A 23,714-nucleotide genomic window follows, 5' to 3' on the forward strand; every position below is an offset into this window, starting at 1 on the left:
ATACCTGAAACACCTTAGTCTGAGAGAGTCCCTAGCCTCTCAGAACAGTTAAGTCAGGGCACCGGCAGGGCCAATATAGCAGCTTGACATGAGCCATGAGAGGAAACAGGCCCTTACTTCACAATTCCGCATCCCTAGCAAGTGACTGGGATTTCCCAGGTACCTCAGATGGTAAAGAATTTGCCTGCAATGCAGGAGACCCGTGTTCAATCCCTGGATTGGGAAGTTTCTTTGGAGAAAGGAATGGCAACCCACTCCAGTGTTCTTGCCTGGAGAATTCCAAGAACAGAGGAGCCTGGCAGGCTACAGTCCATGGAGTCGCAAAGAGCTGGACACAACTAAGTGACTAACACAAGTACAAGGAAGGGACTGGGGGTTCCCAGGTGGCACTAGTGGGAAAAAAAACCTGCCTGCCAATGCAGGAGACACAGGAGAGGAAGGTTCAATCCCTGGGTTGGGAAGATTCCCTGGAGAAGGGCGTGGCAACTCACTCCAGTATTCCTGCCTGGAGAATCCCATGGACCAAAGAACTTGGCCGGCTATAGTCTGGCAAAGAGTCAGACACAACTGAAGTGACTTAGCAGGCACACGTGCAGAGAAGACTTTCCTTCCTGTACTCACAAGATTGCCGCTATGCTTCCAGTTCATTCATTTTGATTCAAGGCAAGAAAGAAGAAGACGATGTGGGGAAAGGGGAAAAAACCAATCTGTCCCTTTAAAAATGTTCTTCAGGAAAGCCCACCCAGTGATGTCTGCTTATTGGCCAGAACTGGACCATGTGACCAACCATCCCTGCAAAGGAGTCTGGGTAAAAACATAGTGTGATTTTTATGGCTTTAGTAGTAGAGGGCAATAAGGAAAGAGGCTTTGGATAAGCCAACCTGCAGTGTCTGCCACAGAGTAGCAGGGAAGAGGAAGTGCCCTAACTCACCCGCTGAGATAGGAAAATTTCAGGCTTATCCTCTCAAATGTACAAATCCCATTCTAGATGAGACAGTGTGGAAGTGGCTCTCTGGTTAGCGCTCAGAGTTCTAGCTGAACAATTTGTTTATGACCAGGCAGAGAAAATATGCCTTCAGAGAAAGAATCTACAAGGAGAAAGGCATTATCTGAACTGGAGATGGCCTGACTGAAGAGAGCTTTGCATACCTCTGCTCAGATGACTGTTACTTGATTCTTCAAGTCTCAGTAAGTATAGCAATTTCTCCAGAGGCCTAGCCTAATTTCCTATACTAAATCATATCATTTAGATTTTGCTAAATACTCCCAGGTAACCTTGAAGTTATCTCTCTTAGTATCTTTCTCTTTCATTTGCAAGGCTTTTTTGAGACTTTTCCCACTAGACATGGAAGTTTTAAGAGGGTAAAGTCCATGTCTCTCTTGTTTGCCAATATTTCCTAAGCACTGAGCACAATGTCTGGCATGCAACAAGTGCTCAATAAAATTGTATTAAATGAAATTAAACTGATTTGGCTCTGCTACAAATATTATGGTCCTTTATAAGTTATCACATTTATGATTATATAATTATTTGTGTGATTATCTGTTTAAAATTTGTTTTTCCTACTAAACTATTAGCCCCATGGGAGCAGGGAGTGAGTCAGTTTGGTTCGCTGATATATTGCCAGCATCTTTTATACTGCCTGATATATAGATGTGGGTTTGGATGTTTAATAAATTGTTGAATGAACAGTTACTTTTGTGAAGAAAGGTAACCTCTCTGACCCTCAGTTTCTTAATCTCTGATGATAACCCTGTAAATTACCATGATGATTAAATGCCTGGCATCTGTAGAACTCAAAAGTAATCATTCCTTTCCTCCCCGTTTTGAATTCATAGACTGAATCTCTGGGGTTTGCCAGAAGGATGAAAAAGTAGAACAGGGAATTCAAGGAACTTAACTGGGATTTGGGCCCAGTGATTTTAATCTGCAAAAGGTCAGTGACAGAAATAAGGAGGTATATTAGTTTGCTAGGACTGCCTACCACAGACTGGGTGACTTAAATGCAGAAATTTATTTTCTCACAGTTCTAGAGGTTAGAATTCCAAGATCAAGTTGTCAGCAGCATTTGTTTCTTCTGAAGCTTCTCTCCTTGGCTTCTTTCTCTGTCTTCACATAGTTTTCTCTCTGTGCATGTCTGGGACCTAACCTCCTCTTCTCACAGGACACCAATTATATAGGACTAGGGCTCACCCCAGTGACCTCATTCAACTTTAATTATCAATTCTAAGACCCTATATGCAAGTACATTCACATTCTGAGGTACTAAGGGTTTGGGCTTAACATATGTATTTTGGGAGGACACAGTTGGTCCATAACAGGGGACATTGGAAAATCTGCTACCACTCTTCTCTCAGTTCAAAAAATATCTTATGCACAACCCTCTGGTGGAGGTTGGTCGTGGTGGTTTAGTCGCTAAGTTGTACCCAGCTCTTGGGACCCCATGGACTCTAGCTTGCCAGGCTCCTCTGTCCATGGGAATTCCTAGGTAAGAATATGTAGTGGGTTGCCATTTCCTTCTCCAGAGGATCTTCCGGACCCAGGGATTGAACCCAGGTCTCCTGCACTAGCAGGAGGATTCTTTACCTCTGAGCCACCAGGGAAGCCCTCTGGTGAAGGATAATAAGATTTAAAATGCAGGCAGCCTGCTGAAAGAGTGGTCTACTGATCATTCACACCTTAATATGAATTCCTTCATTAAGTGGAATGGTTTCCTACTAACAATATGAAATCAGTGACACAGGTGAGAGAGGAGATGCCAGTAATTTTGCTTCATGCGTCTCTAGTAGGAAGGGTAGAACTGGCTGGGAAGGGCAGAGCTGGGGAGTCCTAGGAATAGTGATAAATAAAACTTATTAGACATATACCATGTGTCATGCTAAGAATTAGTGATGTTAGCCCATTTCTTCTATTTATTCCTGACATTAACTCTGTGAAGTAGATAGATTATTATCATCATCATTTCACAGTGAAGGAAGCAGAATGATGAGGTCAGAACAAGAATCTGAATCCAAGTCTGACTGAGGTCGAAACCTTCACTTCTATGCTTAGACTGGGGACAATTTTCAGCAGGAGAATGTAGGGAGAATAGGAATGCCAACAAAAGGTAAGAGTACAGCAAAAACAAAGTTCTCCTGCCTTATAATTTTCCAAAAATAAAAATTATAATTGAATGCATCAATTAGGCCTTTGTCCTAGAGGTTGCGTGGGCTGGGAATATAGATGTCAAACGCCCTGTGATTTACCTCTGTGCCCCAAGACACTAGCCCAGCTTCACAGGTGCAACTCTTATCTATGCAGGAAGGGCTGGACTCGCTGGGTGTTTCCCATTTTGGACAGCTTGTGGAAACAAATCCTATACTTAAACTACTCCATGAGTCAGGACTTTCTCTAGGGCAGTGTTTCTCCACACAGTCAGACCCCACACTTCTTTCTTACAATATTTTGTAACATGTCCTTTGTGAACATGGAATTAAATTCTTACGTGATAAAACCCACCTACATATAATTACAGAAAAAAAAAAACACTACCTACGGTGACCAGCAATCCTGGTTTATCCAGGATTGGGGTTTTCTGGGACACTAGATTTTTAGCACTAAGCCTTGTGTATGATATATAGGAAAAATAAAAGGTGAGGAATTAAAAATAAATGACGTGCATTAGAAACCTTTGCCTGGACCACGTTACATTAGAAGACATACTGAAGTAGTCATTTGCTTTCACTCACTTACAATGGATGAATTGAGAAACAAGAGAATGCATTTCATATGTCTCTGCTAGGTTAGAAATGCTGGATTTTAAGTCTGCTGATAGGAATGTCCGATCTCCTCTTACATATTTGCCCATGACAGTTACAAAGGCAGATTGATACAGCTGTGTCATTCCAGTGACTCAAATACCATGAGCAGCAAGTGTTAGAGTAGCTATTGTAATTTTTCTGAAACGGTGACCATTTCTTGATAAAGTTCCAAATAAAACAGAATATGATATTCCCTCCATTTAGTTGGTGATTGAATTTCTAGTTGCTTCCCCCATACCAATAAATTCTCTGACACCACCTGGGTACCTTGCAATTCAGCTCAATTCTGGCACTAAATGAAGTTAGCACAGACCCCACAGGTTAAGGGCTCAGTCTAACAACACTGTCCTGACCCCAACTTGAGATGCCAGTTGAAACTATTGGGTCCCACAGTTGCAATAGAAGGTCCCAAGTTTACCCATACTTCTGTGTGACTTGTTTACAAATCAGAGATCCTCAAGATCCTTTCCTTGGATTAGATAATCTGCTAGAACTGTTCACAGAATATAGGAAAATACTCCTGTTTACTGGTTTACTTTATAATAAAGCATATGATAAAGGATACTGTTGAATATCTAGATGAAGAGATACAGGGCAATGTGTGTGAGAAGGGGTGTGGAGTATTCCATGCACTCTTGGGGTACATCACTCACTCTACATGGCCCCTTCATGTGTTCACCAACCTAGATGTTCTCCAAACCCTATACATTGGGGATTTTTATGGAAGTTTAATCACATGTGCCTCATCAGTCATTAATTCAATCTCCATTTTCCCTTCCCTTCTCAAAGGATGGGGGATGTGGCCAAAAGTTCTAAGTCTCTAATCATGGCTCGATCTTTCTGGTGACCAGTCACCATCATGAAGCTATCCAGAAGCCCATCAAGTACCACCTCACTAGAACAAAACACTCCTAGGACCTAGGAAATCCCAAGGAACTTGAGAGCTCTGTGTCAGAAATCATCAGGGTCAGAGACCAATTATTAGAACAAGAATGCTCCTAGTGCTTTTATCATTTAGGAATTTACAAAGGCTTTAGGAGCTCTGTGCCAGGAGCTAAAACCAATTATATATTTGCTATTATTTCACAGCTTCCTATGCATTTGCAAAGAGAATTAAGTATTAGGTTTGGAGGTTATAAACAGCTTTTCACCACGTGAACATTGATCTGGCAGGACATTAGAGAATTACCCATGATGAGGGACGGTTCTTTGTAGTGTGAGGCATCTCACCTATTGAAGCTTGCCTCTCCTCCTTGGTCCCCACCCACTGAATACCAGTAGAGCCCAATCACAAATTTCCAAAAAGCCCTAGTTGAGACCGCTTCCCTAGGGCATCATCACAGAGATGAGGGATCCCCAAGTGCTAATAAAACTGATGACCTACACGTTGTTATTCAGTTGTTAAGTCATATCCAACTCTTTGTGACCCCAGGAACTGCAGCATGCCAGGCTTCCCTGTCCTTCACCATCTCCTGGAGTTTGTTCAAACCCATGTCCTTTGAGTTGGTGATGCCATTCAACTATCTCATCCTCTGTTGCCTCCTTCCCCCACCTCCCCTAAATCTTTCCCAGCATTGGGCTCTTCTCCAATGAGTTGGCTCTTCACATCAGGTGGCCAAATAATTGGAGCTTCAGCATCAGTCCTTCCAATGAATATTCAGGGTTGACTTCCTTTAGGATTGACTGTTTGATCTCTTTGCTGACCAAGGGACTCTCTACAGTCTTCTCCAGCACCACAGTTCAAAAGCATCGATTCTTTGGTGCTCAGCCTTCTTTATAGTCCAACTCTCACATTCATACATGACTACCAGAAAAGCGATAGCTTTGACTAGATGGACCTTTGTCGGAAAAGTGATGTCTCTGCTTTTTAAGATGCTGTGTAGGTTTGCATAGCTTTTCTTCCAAGGAGTGGTGATAACAACTTCCTTGTAGGGTATTGTAATTAATTAACATGAAATAATATATGAAAATATCTAACAAGGCCCATAATAATTAAATCAATGAATGGTAATATTGCAACTTTATTATGGTGCTTGTATATCCCCAAACCTACCCCATTCTGAGAACCATGAGGCTTTCTATTCCCTCTGCTTGGAATGATCTTTCTCAATCTGGTTCCTTATCATCGAAGTCTTAGCTCAGAATATCTCTTATTAGAGAAGAGTTTCATCACCACCAGTGTATAGTAACAGATCCCATCCCTTCTTGTACCCTGTCACATGACCTTGTTTATTTCATTCACAGTGATGATGACAGTGAAATTACCATGTTCACTTGTTTCTCATCTCTTTCTTCCCACTCGAGTATAAATTTGGTTAGACCAGGGGCTTGTCTGTCTCACTCACTGCTTTGTCACCAACATCTAGAAGAGGGCGAGGCTCAAAGCAAAGCCCTCAGTAAATACTGACTGAATGAGTGACCAGTGTAATTGTTAAGCCAACACAGACATGGCTTCAGGTTGAAACTGATCTAGTTGAAAAGACCTTAGAAGTAAAAGGTGGCCCTCAAGATCTTTGGTTTAGCCTCTGGAATCTCCCCTTGATACAGATAAGGCAAGGAAGGAGAGTCCTTCATAGTGTGGACAAGTTAAGACCTGACCACATCAAATCAACCTATGAGCAGCTGAGCATAAGGAGTATGGTAAACAACTGCTCACATATTTAGCCTTGTATACCCAGGAACATAACATCTTTTCATTCCTTACAGGAATCTGGATAATTAATGTACAGAGAAGTGAAACAGGAGCAGAACTGGACCAAGGGCTAAGAAGTTGGTACCTAGATCATGGTAGTGCAAAAAAAAAAAAAAAAGTGTTAAAAGGCTGATGGGAAAAGGCAGAGACTGGAAATGCCCATTCAGAGGACCAATTAAAACCCTGAGGCTGCAAGGGCTAAACAAGCCTCATTTGTCTAACATTAACTTTGACAAGCCCCTGGAGAACTGAAATTTATTAAGAAATACATAAAAAGGCAGTTTCTGTATGCAATTCAAAGAAGAAATTAACTGTTTCCAGCCAATCTTACTCCTGGATTTACCGTGAGGTGCTTGGAGGGCCCTGTTCTTTCATGATGGTAGGATCTCTGGATCTTTGCAGACTCTGGGCTACCAAAAAGCTACTTCTTATAGAGAAAAGCCCATCTAAACAGAAAGCAGGATGTCTTAATCCTCTCCAATTCTGTTTTTATTTTTTCCCTTAAGGATTTAGATACAGGGAATATTACTGTGGGAAAAGGCATGGGAATGAGCAAGAAGTTTGGAGTCAGGGGGACAAAGATTTGAAATCTACCCACTAATGATTATTAACTGAAACCTTAGACTATTTCCATAACATGCCGGTACTCACTTGTCCATTTTTAACATAGAGTCAATACTACTGCGAGAGGGTTCAGATAAGGACTAAAAAAAATTGCAAGCTATATAAAATGCTTAGCATACTTTTCAGGGGCTGCACACCAAGGATTTATTTCCTCACCACTTAGTGGGAGGGCGACAATTACCTCTAAGTGAGGGAACATGATGAAGGAGAGCTTCCCACAGCTCAGCTTCTAAAGGAAGATAGAAAAGCAAAGGCAAGGGGGAGGATGCAAAAATGACTAATAGAGGAAGAGGTCACAGTTGAACTACCAAGTAAGCTAAAATTACCTTGGTTCATAATCAGTGAGAGGAGGCCCCAGTACAGCTTAGTGAGGCTGCTTGGGTTTTATATGCAGAAAACCAGACTTCCTCTCCCAGCTCTGCTGCTTGCTGGGGAGCTGGGGCAAGTCATTTCCCTTCTCAGTTCTTATAGGGTAAATGTAGTTAATAATACCTGCCTTTTAGGTTTATTGTGAGAATGTACTGAGATGCAAGAGTCCCAGTAAGACTCTTAAACATAGTAGCTCTTCTCAACCAGCTGAGAGCAGCTGAGTCAGCAACTGATGAGCAGGACTGATGAACAAGAACTTCAGTTACTTAGCATTTCAGTCAGTACAGGTTACATTAGGCTGTGTTACAAGTAGCTCTGTATTTTCAGTGACTTAAATTTTAAGATTTATTTCTTCATTCATCCTGCTCTTTATCATAGCCAGAAGCTCTATCCCACACTACTGCATCTTCACTCCAGGTCCTAGGCTAACAGAGCAGCCACCAGCAGGAATATGCTGGCTGTCGTGACAGGAAAAAAGATAAAATGGCAAAGCATCATCACTTTTAAAGCTTCCGTTCAACGTCATCAGTCAAAGCAAGTCACATCGTAGTATCTTCAAGTGGGCGGGAAAGTACAACCCACCATATGTCAGGAAGGAAAGAGAAGAGGAATATTGGTGAACAGCCCTAATGACTATCATAGTTAGAGAGCAAAAACTTCAAAAAGATTTAATTATCTCTTTTCCCAAAGAAAGACTTGCCACAAATTAGCTTGTTGAGAATTGGCACGTTTCCAAAGGTATGTTTCTCTTTTCTTGATGAAAATAAATTATCAGCAAATAGTCTTGCTGAATTGTTGCACTTTTTACAAAATTTTCTGTTGCTATGCCTACCGCTGAATTTAACTGCCCTAAATTAATAGCTATAGTCCTTTTTTACTGTAGTGGAGAAGACTATCTTTTCTTCACCCATGCATCTCTCTTCTCTCCCATTAATAAAAGTATATCTACGTTACACTCTTCCTAATCATGTTTTGAAACCCCAGATTTCTGGTGGCACCAAAAACATAGAACACTCTATCAGAAACCATGAGTTTGAAACAGTCAATGTTTGTAGGTGCCTTTCCCACTATGAGTTTGTTCTGTTTTCTTGTGACTCAGAAGTGCAGGAAAATGTTGCTTCCTTTCCAATTTATAATATACAGGGTATGTATAAGATCTTTTTTCTGTAGGGAGCCTTCCTAAAATTTGGGAAGTGTATTCATTACTTACTGCTGCATAACAAATTACCCCAATACTTAGTGATGTCAGAGAACAATGACATCTATATTTTCACAGTCTCTATGAGTCTGAAATTTTGGAGCAACTTAGTTGGCAGTTTGGGCTCAAAGTCTTTCATGAGGCTGCAGTCATCTGAAGACTTCAGAGAGGTTAGCTGGTCTGCTTCCAAGACAGCACCAATGACTCACTTCCAAGTTACTTCCAAGACTCACTTATATGGCTAAAAAGTTGGTGCTGGCTGTTAATAGGAGGCCTTAATTCCTTCCTACATATGGCTTTTCTACATGACCCCCCCGAGCAAATGATCCAAGGGAGATGAAGACAGAGGTTACCATGTTTTTTATGACTGAAGATCAGAGTCACTCACTGCCACTTCTGCAGTATTCTATTGTGCATACAGGACAGCAGAGAGGGCATTATACACAGGAGTGAATACTGGGAGACAGGGGTCACTGGAGACTGACTTGGAGGCTGGCTACCACAGGAAGCAAGACAAGCATTCTCTCAATTTACTTGAAGTCCACCACAAATATAAAAACAAAATTACAGGATAAATGCTATGAAGATAAGGATTTTTTTCTACTTGTTGTGTTTACACTTTTGGATATTACCTAACACAAAATACTCTCAATAAATGTTTGTATAATGAATGCCTGTGTAAGAAGAAATATTGGGAAACTTTTTTATTTTAAAGTGTCTTGGTAAACATTACAAGCACTCTATTTTTCTAGTTTCAATTAAGGCAGACAAATGCCTTGCATACGTGATCTGTGGTGCCTTATCACAATGTCGATATGAAACATTGAAAGAAGAAAAAGTCTCATCAAGTCCAGTACAAGATGGCTCAAATGCATCAGCTTTTAGAAGCATGATTTCATCAGAGAAACAGTGTAGCCCAGTGAATAGACTCTGGGTTAAAAATCAGGAAAGCTCCGATGTTGTCTAGGTCCTGCCACTGTCTAGGTCCTGGTACTCTGGGCAAATCACTTCATGTCTCTGGGCCACAGTCTCCTTACTTAATAAGGGCAGAGGTCTGGACTAAATGATATCAAAGATACTTCTAGAATCAACATTCTGACACTGTTTGACCTCAACTTGAATTTCATCATACATTTAAAACCAGGCCTTTAAGAAATTATTTCTGATCAAATTTATTGATTAGATTGTTCTTCAGTATGCAGCAGGTTTATCTCCTGGAGGAGGGCATGGCAACCCACTCCAGTATTCTTGCCTGGAAAATGCCATGGACAGAGGAGCCTGGCATACAGTCCATAGGGTCGCACAGAGTCAAACACTACTGAAGCAACTTAGCATGCATACATGCATGAGGCCAAAATGTATACACAGGTCTGGTTTGGCTTAAGGTCTGTAGGATGAGTTAAGTTTATTTGTATAAAGATTCCAGAAGCCTCCTGGGAAAGAATTTACTCTAGTGGAAGTGAGAGTTTTGCTCAAAAACAATGTCTTAAGAATTGGAAAGAGAAGGCAACTTTAAAACAGCCCCATTTCTACCTATCAAATTATTTCCCAGTTCCTGTTTCCTGATGTCTGAGTACCCAAAAGATGGAGCTGGAAATAAAATGGATGCATTAAAGCCTGCAGTAGTTTGAACACAGAGAATTTTTTCATATGTCACCTAGAACTGAACACAGGACTCCAAGAGTGGTCTGACCACAAAGGAAGTGAATGTAAACTTTCCTTTATCTGGAGCACTATGAAGTTACAATTTTACCATGGAAGGGTACATCATGTCAACCCCTGATTCACAGTGAGTTGACAATAATCACAACTTCACATTGTGTTGTAGTAACCACATCTTCACTTGAACTTCCTATTAAACATGATCTTGCTAGAATCACTCCATTGTTCTTCCCAGCCCAGGTCCTGTTGGATCCTGCTTTATATTGCTTATACACTGGTGGTATTTCAGTTAGCATCCAAAACCTCCTCACTCTTCCCTCTCCTTGGTCTCCTGCTACAGCTCCCCACGGCCAGACCCAAACATAAGTCATAGGAGTCCATTGGAGAGTCCACACAAATCAGCCTCTACTGCGAGTGGAGGGTGGAGAGTGGATCTGGAGAAGCAAGGGCAAGATATCTAGCACAAGTGGTCTTTTACTGGGTAACCCAAGAAACGTAGACCATCCAAGGACCATGAATTTCCATTTTGTACAGTCACTGGAAAACTTTCACTTAATGTGAATCAATTAGTCTGGCGGCTCACGCAATAAAGAATCTGCCTGCAATGCAGGAGACCCAGGTTTGATCCCTGAGTTGGGAAGATCCCCTGGAGAAGGGAATGGCTATCCACTATGGTATTCTTGCCTGGAGATATATTCTTGCCATGGACAGAGGAATCTAGCAGGCTATAGTCCATGGGGTCACAAAGAGTCAGACACAACTGACTAACTAACACATTAGTCTGAAACATGCCATCCAAGTGATATATCTTAACCAGGAAAATGCTTGGTGGTGGTGGTTTAGTCCCTAAGTCATGTCCAACTCTTGAGACCCTGTGGACTGTAGCCTGCCAGGCTCCTCTGTCCATGGGATTCTCCAGGCAATAATACTGGAACAGATTGCCATTTCCTTCTCCAGGGGATCTTCCTGACCCAGGGATCAAACCCAGGTCTCCTGCACTGCAGGCAGATTTTTTACTGACTGAGCTACCAGGGAAGCCCAGGAAAATGCTCAATATACTGTTTTCTGTGTGTGCTTTATTGAGATACAATTCATATATCATACAATTCTCCCATTTACAGTGTATAAAATAAACATATTTTGGTATATTCACAGAATTATACAGCCATCACAATAATTGATTTTAGAACATTTCTACCACCCCAAAGGATCTCCATTTTCAGTATCCTTCACACTTCATACCTCCTCAAACATCTCCAGCCCCTGGAAATCACTAATTTACTTTCTGTCTCTATGGATTTGCCTATTCTGGATATTTCATATAAGTAGAATTATACACAATTTTTTAAATGTTTTGCTTCTTTCACCAAGTAGAATATTTTCAAGGCTCATCCATGTTGAGCATAGATCAGTGCTTCATCTTTTTTTTTATTGCCAAATGATATTTCACTGTAGAGATGGACCATATTCTCTTTATCCATTAATTATTTGATGGATATTTGGGATGTTTGGGACTTTTTGACTCTTTTATATAATGCAGCTATGAATATTCATGTTTGGGTTTTTGTGTGGGCATAAATTTTCATTTCTCTTGCATGTATAATAGAAATATATTTGCTGGGTCATATGGTAACTCTATGTTTGAGCTTCTCAGGAACTTCCAGACCATTTTCCAAAGTGACTACACCATTTTATATTCCTATAAGGCTATGGTTTTTCCAGTGGTCATGTATGGATGTGAGAGTTGGACTATAAAGAAAGCTGAGTGCCAAAGAATTGATGCTTTTGAACTGTGGTGTTGGAGAAGACTCTTGAGAGTCCCTTGGACTGCAAGGAGATCCAACCAGTCCATCCTAAAGGAGATCAGTCCTGGGTGTTCACTGGAAGCACTGATGCTGAAGCTGAAACTTCAGGACTTTGGCCACTTGATGTGAAGAGCTGACTCATTTGAAAAGACCCTGATTCTGGGAAAGATTGAGGGCAGGAGGAGAAGGGGATGACAGAGGATGAGATGGTTGGATGGCATCACCGACTCAATGGACATGGGTTTGGGTGCACTCCGGGAGTTGGTGATGGACCGGGAGGCCTGGTGTGCTGTGGTTCATGGGGTCACAAAGAGTCGGACTCGACTGAGCGACTGAACTGAACTGAAGCAGTGTTTGTTTCAATTTCTCCACGTCCTCACCAACACTTGCTGTTTATCATTTTCACTATAGTTTTCCTAGTGTGTGTGAAGTAGCATTTCATTGTAGTTTTGGTTTGCAAGTTTGCTAAAGATGTTTAGTATATTTTCACATGTTTGTTAGTCATTGGAGTATCCTTTGCCCATTAAAAGAATTCAGTTATATGTCATTTTATTATTGAGTTATTAATGTTCTTTATAATTTTTTAGATGTATGCTTCTTACTGGATATACATGGTTTGCAAAATTTTTCTCCCATTCTGTGAGATGTCTTTTCACTTTCTGGATGCTATCCTTTGAAGCACAAGTTTTAAATTTTGATGCTTTCCAATTTATCTATTTTCTTCTTTTGTTGCTTTTGCTCTGGAGTTACATTCTATTGCCATTTTGAAAGCTATTTTTTCCTAGCTTCCTGTTCATGTTTAGAAAAAAATACTTCTGACTTTCCTTTCCTGCCCTGAATTACTTAGAAGAGTAGAAGCTAATGTTCGCTAAGCACTTGCTATGTGCCAGACTTTTGCTAAGCGTTCAGACACCCTGGGTAAAGAGCCCAGAGCCTCCTCAGCCCAGTCTGTCTGACTGAGGAGCCCATACTCTCAGCCACTTCACTGTCCTCCTGAATGTATCTTCCTCATTTTGGTGGTGGTTTCATTCTTCCAGGGGGAAGGTGGTGGATCTGCTGTTGGTGTTGGACAGGTTTACTCTGCCCGTGTTCTTTGTTCCCATCCCTTCTCAGAGGTTAGTCCCCTGCCCCACCCCTTTAGGACTGCCAGAATCGGCAAACTCTCCAACACATACACACACTCATCCAGAAAGGCCAAACAACCTTTCATGACACAGAATACTTAATGTCTCGATGCCACAACTGCAGTGACTCCCTGACCCTTGCCCCACCCTAACTATGCAGAGTCTTCCCTTTGGTTGTGGTGGTCTAAGGTTTGACACCCCCCTTTCCTACTGTCTCCAATTTGTCTATCAAATCTACTTGAAACAACTTCAGAGACATCTCTCAGACTCAGCCTCCCTTTCCTATTTCATCCTTCTTGCCACTGCATCTGTTCAGATCCTTGTCATTTCTTAGGTGAACTAATTGGACTCTCTTTGCAGTGTTTTCTTCAACCTAATTGAATTGAAATGAATAATCTCTTCATGGTTGACATCCCCAGTAGATTATGAGATCACTAAGGTCAGAGACCAAAGAGAATTGATTAGCTCAGAACACAGATTAAAGTCTGCCATCTAAAGGGATTAAATTAGCATTTGTGAAGGAATATTCAGGGTCATACTATGCCCAGCATCTACAAATCCTTTAGAGGGGAGAAAACCTTTGTAATAATAACAATTAAATGTTATGTGACCCAGATATCCCATGAACCCTTTCTGTCCAGCTATGTATCTGAACTGCTAGCACTTGTGGGGGGATCAAGACAAAGTAGGCATGTTGTCTTCCATTTTAGGGAGTCACCTGCTGGCCTGTAATTTTCTCTTTATTTTAATCATGAAAGAGAGTCTGACCCATGTCCCTCTTAGACCCGTCTCCATCAGGACACACCAAGTGATCAGGGAGTTTGCTGTCTTTCTCAGACCCACCCACACCTGTTTCCCTGAGTCCCCAAACACTGATGGATGAACTGAGACAGGGTGGAAACTGAGACCCTTTATTGCAAAATGCAAAGGAACTATTATTGTTGCTGTTCAGTCGTTTCTGATTCTGTGACCCCATGGACTGCAGCACTCCAGGATTCCCTGTCCTACACTGTCTCCTGGAGTTTGCTCAGACTCATGTCCATTGAGTCAGTGATGCCATCCAACCATCTCATCCCCTGTTGTCCCCTTCTCCTCTTGCCCTCAATCTTTCCCCACATTAGGGTCATTTGCAATGAGTCAGCTCTTCGCATCAGGTGGCCAAAGTGTCAGAGCTTCACCTTTAGCATCAGTCCTTCCAAGAATATTCAGGATTGATATCCTTTGGGATTTACTGGTTTGATCTCCTTGCTGTCCAAGGGACTTGTAAGAGTCTTCTCCAACACCACAATTCAAAGGCAGCAATTCTTCAGCTCTCACATCCATACATGATAATTGGAAAAACCACAGCTTTGACTATATGGACCTTTGTTGGCAAAGTGATATCTCTGCTTTTTAATATGCTGTCTAGGTATACAGCACCAAAACTAACCACAAGCATGTGCAGTTGGGACAAATTATGAAAAATAAGATACAAAAAGACCAAAAACTGCGACTTCTGAGGAACTGGGTGCAAAAACAGGGTATCCAGAGCAAAATCAGGGTGCTGCACATAAACACAACACCACCAAAGGGGTAGGCAAACCACCTCAGCCACCACGCCATCCTGAGCCCTGGACTTTCCCCTACCCTCACCCCATATAAGGATCCAGCTTACCCTACCTGGGGAGTGATTAAGGGAAGCTGACTTGTTTTCACTCCCTCCTGCTGCAGCAGGAGCTCTAATAAATCCTTGCCTGAATTTCTTGTCTGGCCTCTTTTCAATTTCTATTGATTAAGGAGGCCAAGAACCCAGGTCCATAACATAACCAAAAAAGGGTAAGTTAGGTAAGTATCACGGGCTTCCCTGGTAGCTCCGTTGGTAAAGAATCCACCTGCAATGCAGGAGACCTCGGTCCAATTGCTGGGTTGGGAAGATTCCCCTAGAGGAGGGATAGGCTACCCACTCCAGTTTTCTTGGGCTTCCCTGGTGGCTCAGAGAGCAAAGAATCCACCTGCAGTGTGGGAGACCAGGTTCAGCTCCTGGGTTGGGAAGACCCCCTGGAGGAGGGCATGGTAACCCACTCCAGTATTCTCGCCTGGAGAATCCCCATGGACAAAGGTGCCTGGTGGGTCCACTGGGTCACAAAGAGTTGGACACGACTGAGTGATTAAGCACAGCACAGGTAAGTACTGCAAAATCATTCCTAGTAGGAAGACTAGTAGTTATAATCCTATCTTAGTAACCTGCTCCCTACAGCATCTGGGAAAAGGTAGAGATGAGCAGATGGGACAAGGACTCACAGTTGAGGTCTTCGGGAACTATCCCAAATGTCACTCTCTCGTTCTCTCTCCTCAGACCTCTGCAGTCCTCCTCTTATGTGCTCCCCTCAAGTTTCCCAGATAACATCTCCATCCTTCTGCCACAGAAAATGTCCCATTCTACCCTATTCTCCACTAGAGGAAGTGGCCCCACGTCGCCGCGGTCCCTTCTTTTTAAGGGAAAAAATTAATGCCGTGGGCTTCAGCTGGATGTTGATGGAAGTTTGCTCTGCCCAGCCTGCAGCTCTGTCTGAAGCGGGAGGAACCTGGGCTGGTTTTGTAGCGGAGCACAGGTGTACCTTCCCTCTCAGGCAGTGGAGGCTGCTGGTGCGGGGCAAGTTTCTTCATGAATTACCTACCTAAGGACAAATATCTCCGCATGGTCAGAATTACTTTTCTTCCAAAGACAATGCAGGTCAGGAACAGAGGAACAAAGTATTTTTCAGTGTATTAACGTGTTTTGGGCCTGACCCTTTTTTTAAAATTTTGGCATTGTTGTGATAAAGTAGTTTTTGTTTCCTTCCTAAATCTATTTCATTAGAAAGGTCCTTCATTAGTGGAGCATGTTTACTTCCTAGGATAGAATTTTTTGATCCCCAAGCTCTCCCCAGATGGAGTGGGAGGTGGGAAGGATCTCTGCTTACCCTGCCCCAGCAGTAAATAGAAACTTTAAAGTTCATGTGTACAATTGGCAAGATCACTGCAAATGGAATGTTTATGGATTCTGGGCCTTGATCTATAAAGTGTCCTTAAGAAACTGAAGGTTTCGATTTCAAAGGAAACAGTGACGTTCCTAACCAACATGTGTCTTTTTGCCTAGGAGCTACTCTCCCTTCCTCCCCCTCCACTTCCAGCTCCCTATCTGCAAGATGAAAGGGACCAATCTAAGATTTCTAGAAGATTCTTGGAACCCAGATGTAATTAAATTAACATCTTCTGAATGTCTGCATCTGCTATGTGCAGTACGGTATGGTAAAAATGCAATTTTGTATTATCCAGGGAGGCATTCCCATGGTTTCTACAATCTCCCTTTGAGAAATCAAGCTAGAACAAAGGCTGACACAAAGAGTATTATTTCTTTTGCTGTGTCTACCTAACGGCAAAGGAAGAAAACATTTGTCCAAAATGATTTAGCCTAAAAACCCTGAGCCCTACCGGGAATTCTTGTGGACTAGGTCACTGAGGTTCAGAGTTTATGGAAAGGCATTCTTTCTGTCCTTTTCTTCAGTACTGACTTCACTTGAACTTTCCAGTGACAAAGAAACTAATTAAAGGAAAAACAACTTTAAAATAAAAAAAGGACTTGAACAATAATATTGAATTATTACTGAACCATCCTTTCTATTGGAAATATAATCATATTAGTGGTACCAGAAAAATGTGTTAGAGGCTCAACTGGAGAAAAAAATTTAACTTTTTCTTAAACTCTTTCAAATGACAGAAATCACTTGTAGAAATCCAAAAGGAAGCAATCTTGAGACACTACTGCTTTTACTAGTGGATCTTTAGAAATACCCTAACTTTCCATCCATCCCTGTTCTAAGAAATCATCTCCTTTCCATGGAAATTCCAGGCTTAGGCAAAAGAGCCTATTAAACTTGCATCATAATGAAAAATATTGTTTGCCAGAGAACTTCCACCATTTATAACACTTATCAGGATAGCTTCTTTTTTTAAATGATAATTACCAACTTATTCTATCCCTTCTACTTTTATTCTAATGTCAGCTTCTGAATGAAATTGCATCAGTACACATACACTTTAGAAGGAAGAGTCATTCTTAATAATTTTTTTTCCCACTTATCAAAAATACAAGTTTGGGTTTTTGTTGTTGTTTTTAGTTTCGTATCTTAGGAAATGGTGTTATCTGCTACTTATTGATCAAAACATAAATCTAGTTGACATCCTTGATATGTCTTTCCCACCTCCGCTATATCCAATCCATCCATTTGTTCTGTTGGCTCTGCCATTAAATCATAACCAAAATCTTCTTCTCTTATCTCTATTGGTCCAAGCCACTGGCATCTTACACAAGGAGTACTACTCTGGTCTCCTAAAACTTCTTCTCCTTCCACTCTTGTTCCTCTAACATTCATTCTTCTCAGTTGTCAGTTTGATCTTCAAGATCTTAAATTTGATCTTGTTACTTCTTGTCCCAGGAAGCCCCATAGGTATTTGATAGATGAATGAATATTAAAATACATACTTCATCTTAGTGATCAATGAGATGGTGGAATAGAACAAGGTTTTGATTTCTGTTTATTTGGATTTGCTGACCTAACTGCCAGCCAGAAAAACTAGTCAAATCAGTTATTTCAGCATAAATCGCTTGCCATACCCTAACTGAAGGAAGGCAGGAAAGAGAGAGGGCTGGCCTTGAAAGATGACATGGTAATGAATGAAATGGCACTGGGCAGGAACGCCCAGGACAGGCTTGCACAGATAAGGGAAAGAAGACCCCATTTGGCTCCCTACATGGTGTAGGTCAGTTGGTAAAGAAACTGCCTGCAATGCAGGAGACCTGGGTTCAATTTCTGGGTCGGGAAGGTCCCCTGGAGAAGGGAATGGCAACCCACTCCTGCATTCTTGCCTGGAGAATCCCATGGACAGAGGAGTCTGGCAGGCTACTGTCCATGGGGTCACAAGAGTCAGATGTAGCTTAGCAACTAAACCATCACCGTGGTGTAAAGTATGCTAGCTTCTCACTTTCTATAGCTTGTAAAAGACTGAGGCTTGAAGTTCTGTATTCCTTTCTCTTTTTTTGTTTGTTTATAATTATTTATTTATTTGGCTGTGCTGGGTCTTCATTACTGTACGGGCTTTTCTCTAGGTGCGGTGGGCAGGGACTACTCTCTAGTTGTGGTGTGCAGGCTTCTCATTGCCGTGTCTTCTCTTATAGCGGAGCACAGGCTCTAGGCTCACAGGCTCCAGTAGTTGTGGCACATGGGCTCAGTAGTTGTGACTCCAGGGCTCTAGAGCACAGACTCAATAATTGTGGTGCGTGGGCTTTGTTGCTCTGCAGCATGTGGAATCTTCCTGGACCAGGAATCGAACCCATGTCTCCTGCATTGGCAGGCAGACTCTTTACCACTGAGCCACCAGGGAAGTCCCTGAATTCTTTTTTTAAATATTTTATTTTATATTGGAGGATAGTTGATTTACAATGTATTAGTCTCATGAGTACAGCAAAGCAATTCAGTTATACATACACAAGTGTCAATTCTTTTTCCATTTAGGTTATTACAGAATATTATGGAGCTCAGTATTTCTTATCATTCTGCCTAGAATACATTACCAATTAGTGGCCATTAAGAAGGGAAAGGCATTTTAACAATATCTGTGGAGTGACAAGCCTCAATTCTGGTTTCCTCTTTACTCCAAACTACTGCCATGCTCACAACATCTCTGATACCAGATGTGTGAGGTTTGTCTGGTGGCTTTTCTCATCCCATGAATTCTATGACATCAGCTGGGTATCCTGCAGTTTTATCCATTTCTGAGAGTATCACCTGGAGATAGTATCAGAGTCCACAGGTTAAGGGCTCAGTCCCATGAGACCCCCGGAGAAGGCAACGGCAACCCACTCCAGTACTCTTGCCTGGAAAATCCCATGGACAGAGGAGCCTGGTGGGCTGCAGCCCATGGGGTCGCTAGGAGTCGGACACAACTGAGCGACTTCACTTTCACTTTTCACTTTCATGCATTGGAGAAGGAAATGGCAACCCACTCCAGTGTTCTTGCCTGGAGAATCTCAGGGACAGGGTAGTCTGGTGGGCTGCCATCTATGGGGTTGCACAGAGTTGGACACGACTGAAGCGACTTAGCAGCAGCAGCAGCCCATAAGACCCTACTTCAAATACCAATTGAAAGTTCTAGGTTGCCAGGTAACACAACTTCTGTTCGACTTAGCTACAAATTGGAGGTTCTCATGATCTCTGCCCCCTTGGATTCAATTATTTGCTGGAATAGCTCATAGACTTCAGGGAACTACTTAGTACGTTTACCAGTTTATGAAAAGATATGATAAAGAATACAGATCAACAGCCAGATGAAGAGATACACAGGGCAAGTTCTGGGAGGGTCCTGAGCATAGGGAGCTCCTGTCCCCATGGAGTTGGTGTGCATTATCTTCCCTGTAGGTGGATGTGCTGATCAACCTGGAAGCTCCCCAAACCCGATGCTACTGGGATTTTATGGAGACTTTCTCAAGTGCATGTGCATGCTCAGAAGCTCAGTTGTGTCCAGCTCTTTTTGGTCCCATGGACTGTAGCCTGCCAGGCTCCTCTGCCCATGGAATTTTCCAGGCAAGAATACTGGAGTGGGTTGCCATTCCCTTCTCTAGGGGATCTTTCCGAACCAGGGGCTGAGCGTAGGTCTCCAGCATCACAGGCAGATTCTTTACTGTCTGAGCCACCATGGATTAACTCCATTTCCAGCCTTTCTCTCTCCTCTGGAGAATGGAGGGTGGGGCTGAAAATTCCAAACTTCTTACCATTGCTTGGTCTTTCTGGTGATTGGTCCCCATCCAGAAGCCTACCCAGAGCCCACCCAGAGTCATAAGATTAAAAGATGCTCCTATTGGTCTTATCACTTAAGAGCTGATAAGGGATTTAGGAGACCTGTGTCAGGGACCAGAGGCAGAGACCAACATCTTTTCTATTATCACATAATATCCCGTGAAGAAAAATAATCACATGACAACTTAATGCAATGCATGACACTTGATTAGATCCTGAGTCAAAATAAAGAACATTTTGGGGACATTTGGGGAAATTTTGAGTACAAATTATGTATTAATTATTGCTGTGTAACCAGTCATTTCAAAACGTGGTGGCTTAAAAGCCCAATAATCATTTAATTTCTCACAATTTCTTAGGCATTTGAGAGTGGCTTGGTTAGACAGATCTGGCTCAGGCTCTATTTTGAGGTTGTATTAAGAGGTTTAACTTGGGTTGCAGGATCTACTTCCAAGGTGATTCACTCAAACGGTATAAGTTAGTGCTGCCAAATTGGCTCCTCTTCATGTGGCTGCTTGGGTATCCTCATTACATGGCAACTGGCTTCCCCCAGAATGGGCAAGCCAAGAGACCAAGGTGGAAATTGTAATGCCCCTAGATTTAGAAATCACAAACCATCACCTCCATCCTGTTGTATTATATTTGTTATAAGAACCAGCCCTGATTCAAAGTAGGAGAGAACTGCATAAAGATGTGAATATAGAGAGATGAAGATTGGGTGCCATCTTGGAGGCTGGCTGGTACAGATTTTATATTAGATGAAATAGTATATTAATTTAAATTTCCTGAATATTATCACTATAATGTCCTTGTTCTTAAGAGAAATGTGCTAAGGTATTTAAGCTGAAATATCAAAATATGAGCAATTCACTCTCAAATGGTTGAGCAAAATTAATCATAAATAAAAACTACTTAAAACACCCTATTGGGGCTTCCTTGGTGGCTCAGTGGTAAGCAATTTGCCAGAAAACGCAGGAGGCACAGGTTTGATCTCTGACCTGGGAAGATCCCACATTTATTTACGCACCACGGAAGACCAACAAACTCTACAACTAGGACTCCTCCTCCCGACCTTGCCCGAGAGCCAGTTGTTAAACTTTTATCAGCGCACACACACACACACACATATTTGCACACATATAGATAGAAAGAGAGACAAAGAGAGAAAGAGAGGGAAGAAACAAATGAGGCAAATGACAAAAACTGGGCAACCTAGGTGAAGAATACATGGGTGGATTATTACACTATTACAATATTCTTGCAACTTTTCTATAGATTTACATTTTTTTCAGATGAAAATCTGGGGAAAAATTAAAAATATAATCAGGGAAAATACATAGAAATATATCATAGATGAAAAAATATTGGTCATTAGTTGATTTAGTTAAGTTGGATGAAGTGTTTTTATGATTTATTATAATATGCTTCCTACTTTGGTATATTCTTAAAATTTTTCATAATAAAAAATTAACAAAGTGTATACAAAACAAATTAATATACAATGGCAGTTAACCAGCAAGAAACATTGCCTATACATGACAAATGTTAAGGGCAAAAATGTTCATTGAAATCTGCTAATTAGGCTTAGGTGAAGCACTACCAAGAGACAGTACATATTTAAAGGACAAGTGATTGCAAGAAAATCTGAATGTTTAATAACCATACTAGGGATAGGTTGCCTCTACTTTTATAAGACCTGAACCTTAATCCCTCATTCTACTTGACTTCTATTGAGAGTCAAATTGAACAACCGAACATCAGGAATTTGTGTTTTATACACAGTAGGCAATCAATATCTATGCAGTGAATGAATTATGAGGAGGATGGGTCCCTGTCCTGCTCTCTTTCTACATAGGGAACTCCATAAACAAGCACCAACACTCTCCTGGTCTAAGACAGAGAGAGACCAGGTAAAGAGAACTGTTGCTCAGTAGCCCAGTCAAGTCCAACTCTTTTCGACCTGAGGGGCTGCAGCACACCAGGCTTCCCTGTCCTTCACCATCTCTTAGAGTTTGCTCAAACTCATATCCTTTGAGTCGGTGATACCATCCAACCATCTCATCCTCTGTCATCCCTTCTTCTTCTGCCTTCAATCTTTCCCTGCATGAGAGCCCTTTCTAATAAGTCAGCTCTACACAGCAGGTGGCCAAAGTATTGGAGCTTCAGCTTCAGCATCAGTCCTTCCAATGAATATTCAGGATTGATTTCTTTTAGGATTGACAGGTTTGATCTCCTTGCAGTTCAAGGGACTCTCAAGAGTCTTCTCCAACACCACAGTTTGAAAGTATCAATTCTTTGGTGCTTAACTCTTTTTAATGGTTCAGCTCTCACATTCGTACATGAGTACTGGGAAAACCATAGCTTTGACTATATGGACCTTTGTCAGCAAAGTCTCTGCTTTTTAATATTCTGTCTAGGTTTGTCATAACTTTTCTGCCAAGGGGTGTCTTTTAATTTCATTGCTGCAGTCACTGTCTGCAGTGATTTTGGAGCCCAAGAAAATAAAGAGAAAATAATGAGAACCATGGAGAACTCAATTGGAAGGATGGGTATTACAGCTCCTGAAGAAACTCCCCTTTCCCCCAGAGATGGAGCAAGGAGCAAGTCCTGCTTTAAAGTCATGAGACCTGTATGGTCACACCACACTTAATTTAATGCTTTGTTGTTGCTGCTCTGAAATTTTTAAATTTTGAAACTGCTATTTTTTATTATTCTTTCTTTTTGCCTGAGCTGTGCAGCATGTGGGATTTTCTTTCCCTGATCAGGGATCTAACTCATGTCCTCTGCATTGGAAATGGAATCTTAACAGCTCCCACTAGACTGCCAGGTAAGTCCCCATTCTGAAATTTTAAATCACTTTATCGTTGGACTTGGATTTTGCAAGTCACACTGATGGGACAAGGGAACTTGTATGAGCAGAGGAGAGAGGTATAGTATGAGTTTCTGCTCTCTCTTGCTGTTCTGTTTGCATGTAATATTCTGGATGTCCTGTGAGCACAGAGCTCCCACAGATTCTGTGATGCCTGGGAGCCCAGCAAGACTCAAGGCAAGAACAATAAGTGAGTTCCACCTACTGGAGGGGGAAAGAGAGGCAGGGCACTCACAGTCTTGAGAGGCCCTGCTGTGTGAAGCAGAACTTGATTTGAATGCAGAAAGAAATGGTGCTCTAGATATCTAGATATAGAGCAATGGTGCTTATTATCTATATCTATATCTGCATATAGATATCTGTGGAGATAAATGCTTGCTTGGTGATGGCTGGCTCAATCAATGGATGGACAGTTGGACATCCATATTGCAAAGGGAAAGAACAGTCTGTGAATATATATATATATATACACACACACATATGTATATATATATATTTATACATATGTTGTTGTTGTTCAGTCATTCAGTCATGTCCAACTATTTGCTGCCCCATGGACTGCAGCACACCAGGCTTTCCTGTCCTTCATCATCTCCTGGAGCTTGCTCAAACTCATGTCCATTAATCAGTGATGCCATCCAACCATCTCGTCCTCTGTTGTTCCCTTCTCCCCCTGCCTTCAATCTTTCCCATCATCAGGGTGTTTTCTAATGAGTTGACTCTTCACATCAGGTGACCAAAGTATTGGAGCTTCA

General features: G+C 41.7%; 1 long non-coding RNA gene across 1 annotated transcript; it reads left to right on the forward strand.

The window, feature by feature from the left end:
- The first annotated feature begins 899 nt into the window (after positions 1-899).
- On the forward strand, positions 900-23,714 carry LOC122436708. The gene is made up of 4 exons (XR_006268083.1): positions 900-1,188; positions 16,394-16,545; positions 22,856-22,917; positions 23,692-23,714. It is a non-coding gene; the product is annotated as an uncharacterized LOC122436708 (long non-coding RNA).

This window comes from Cervus canadensis, chromosome 2 (assembly GCF_019320065.1).
Source record: "Cervus canadensis isolate Bull #8, Minnesota chromosome 2, ASM1932006v1, whole genome shotgun sequence".
NCBI lineage: Eukaryota > Metazoa > Chordata > Mammalia > Artiodactyla > Cervidae > Cervus > Cervus canadensis.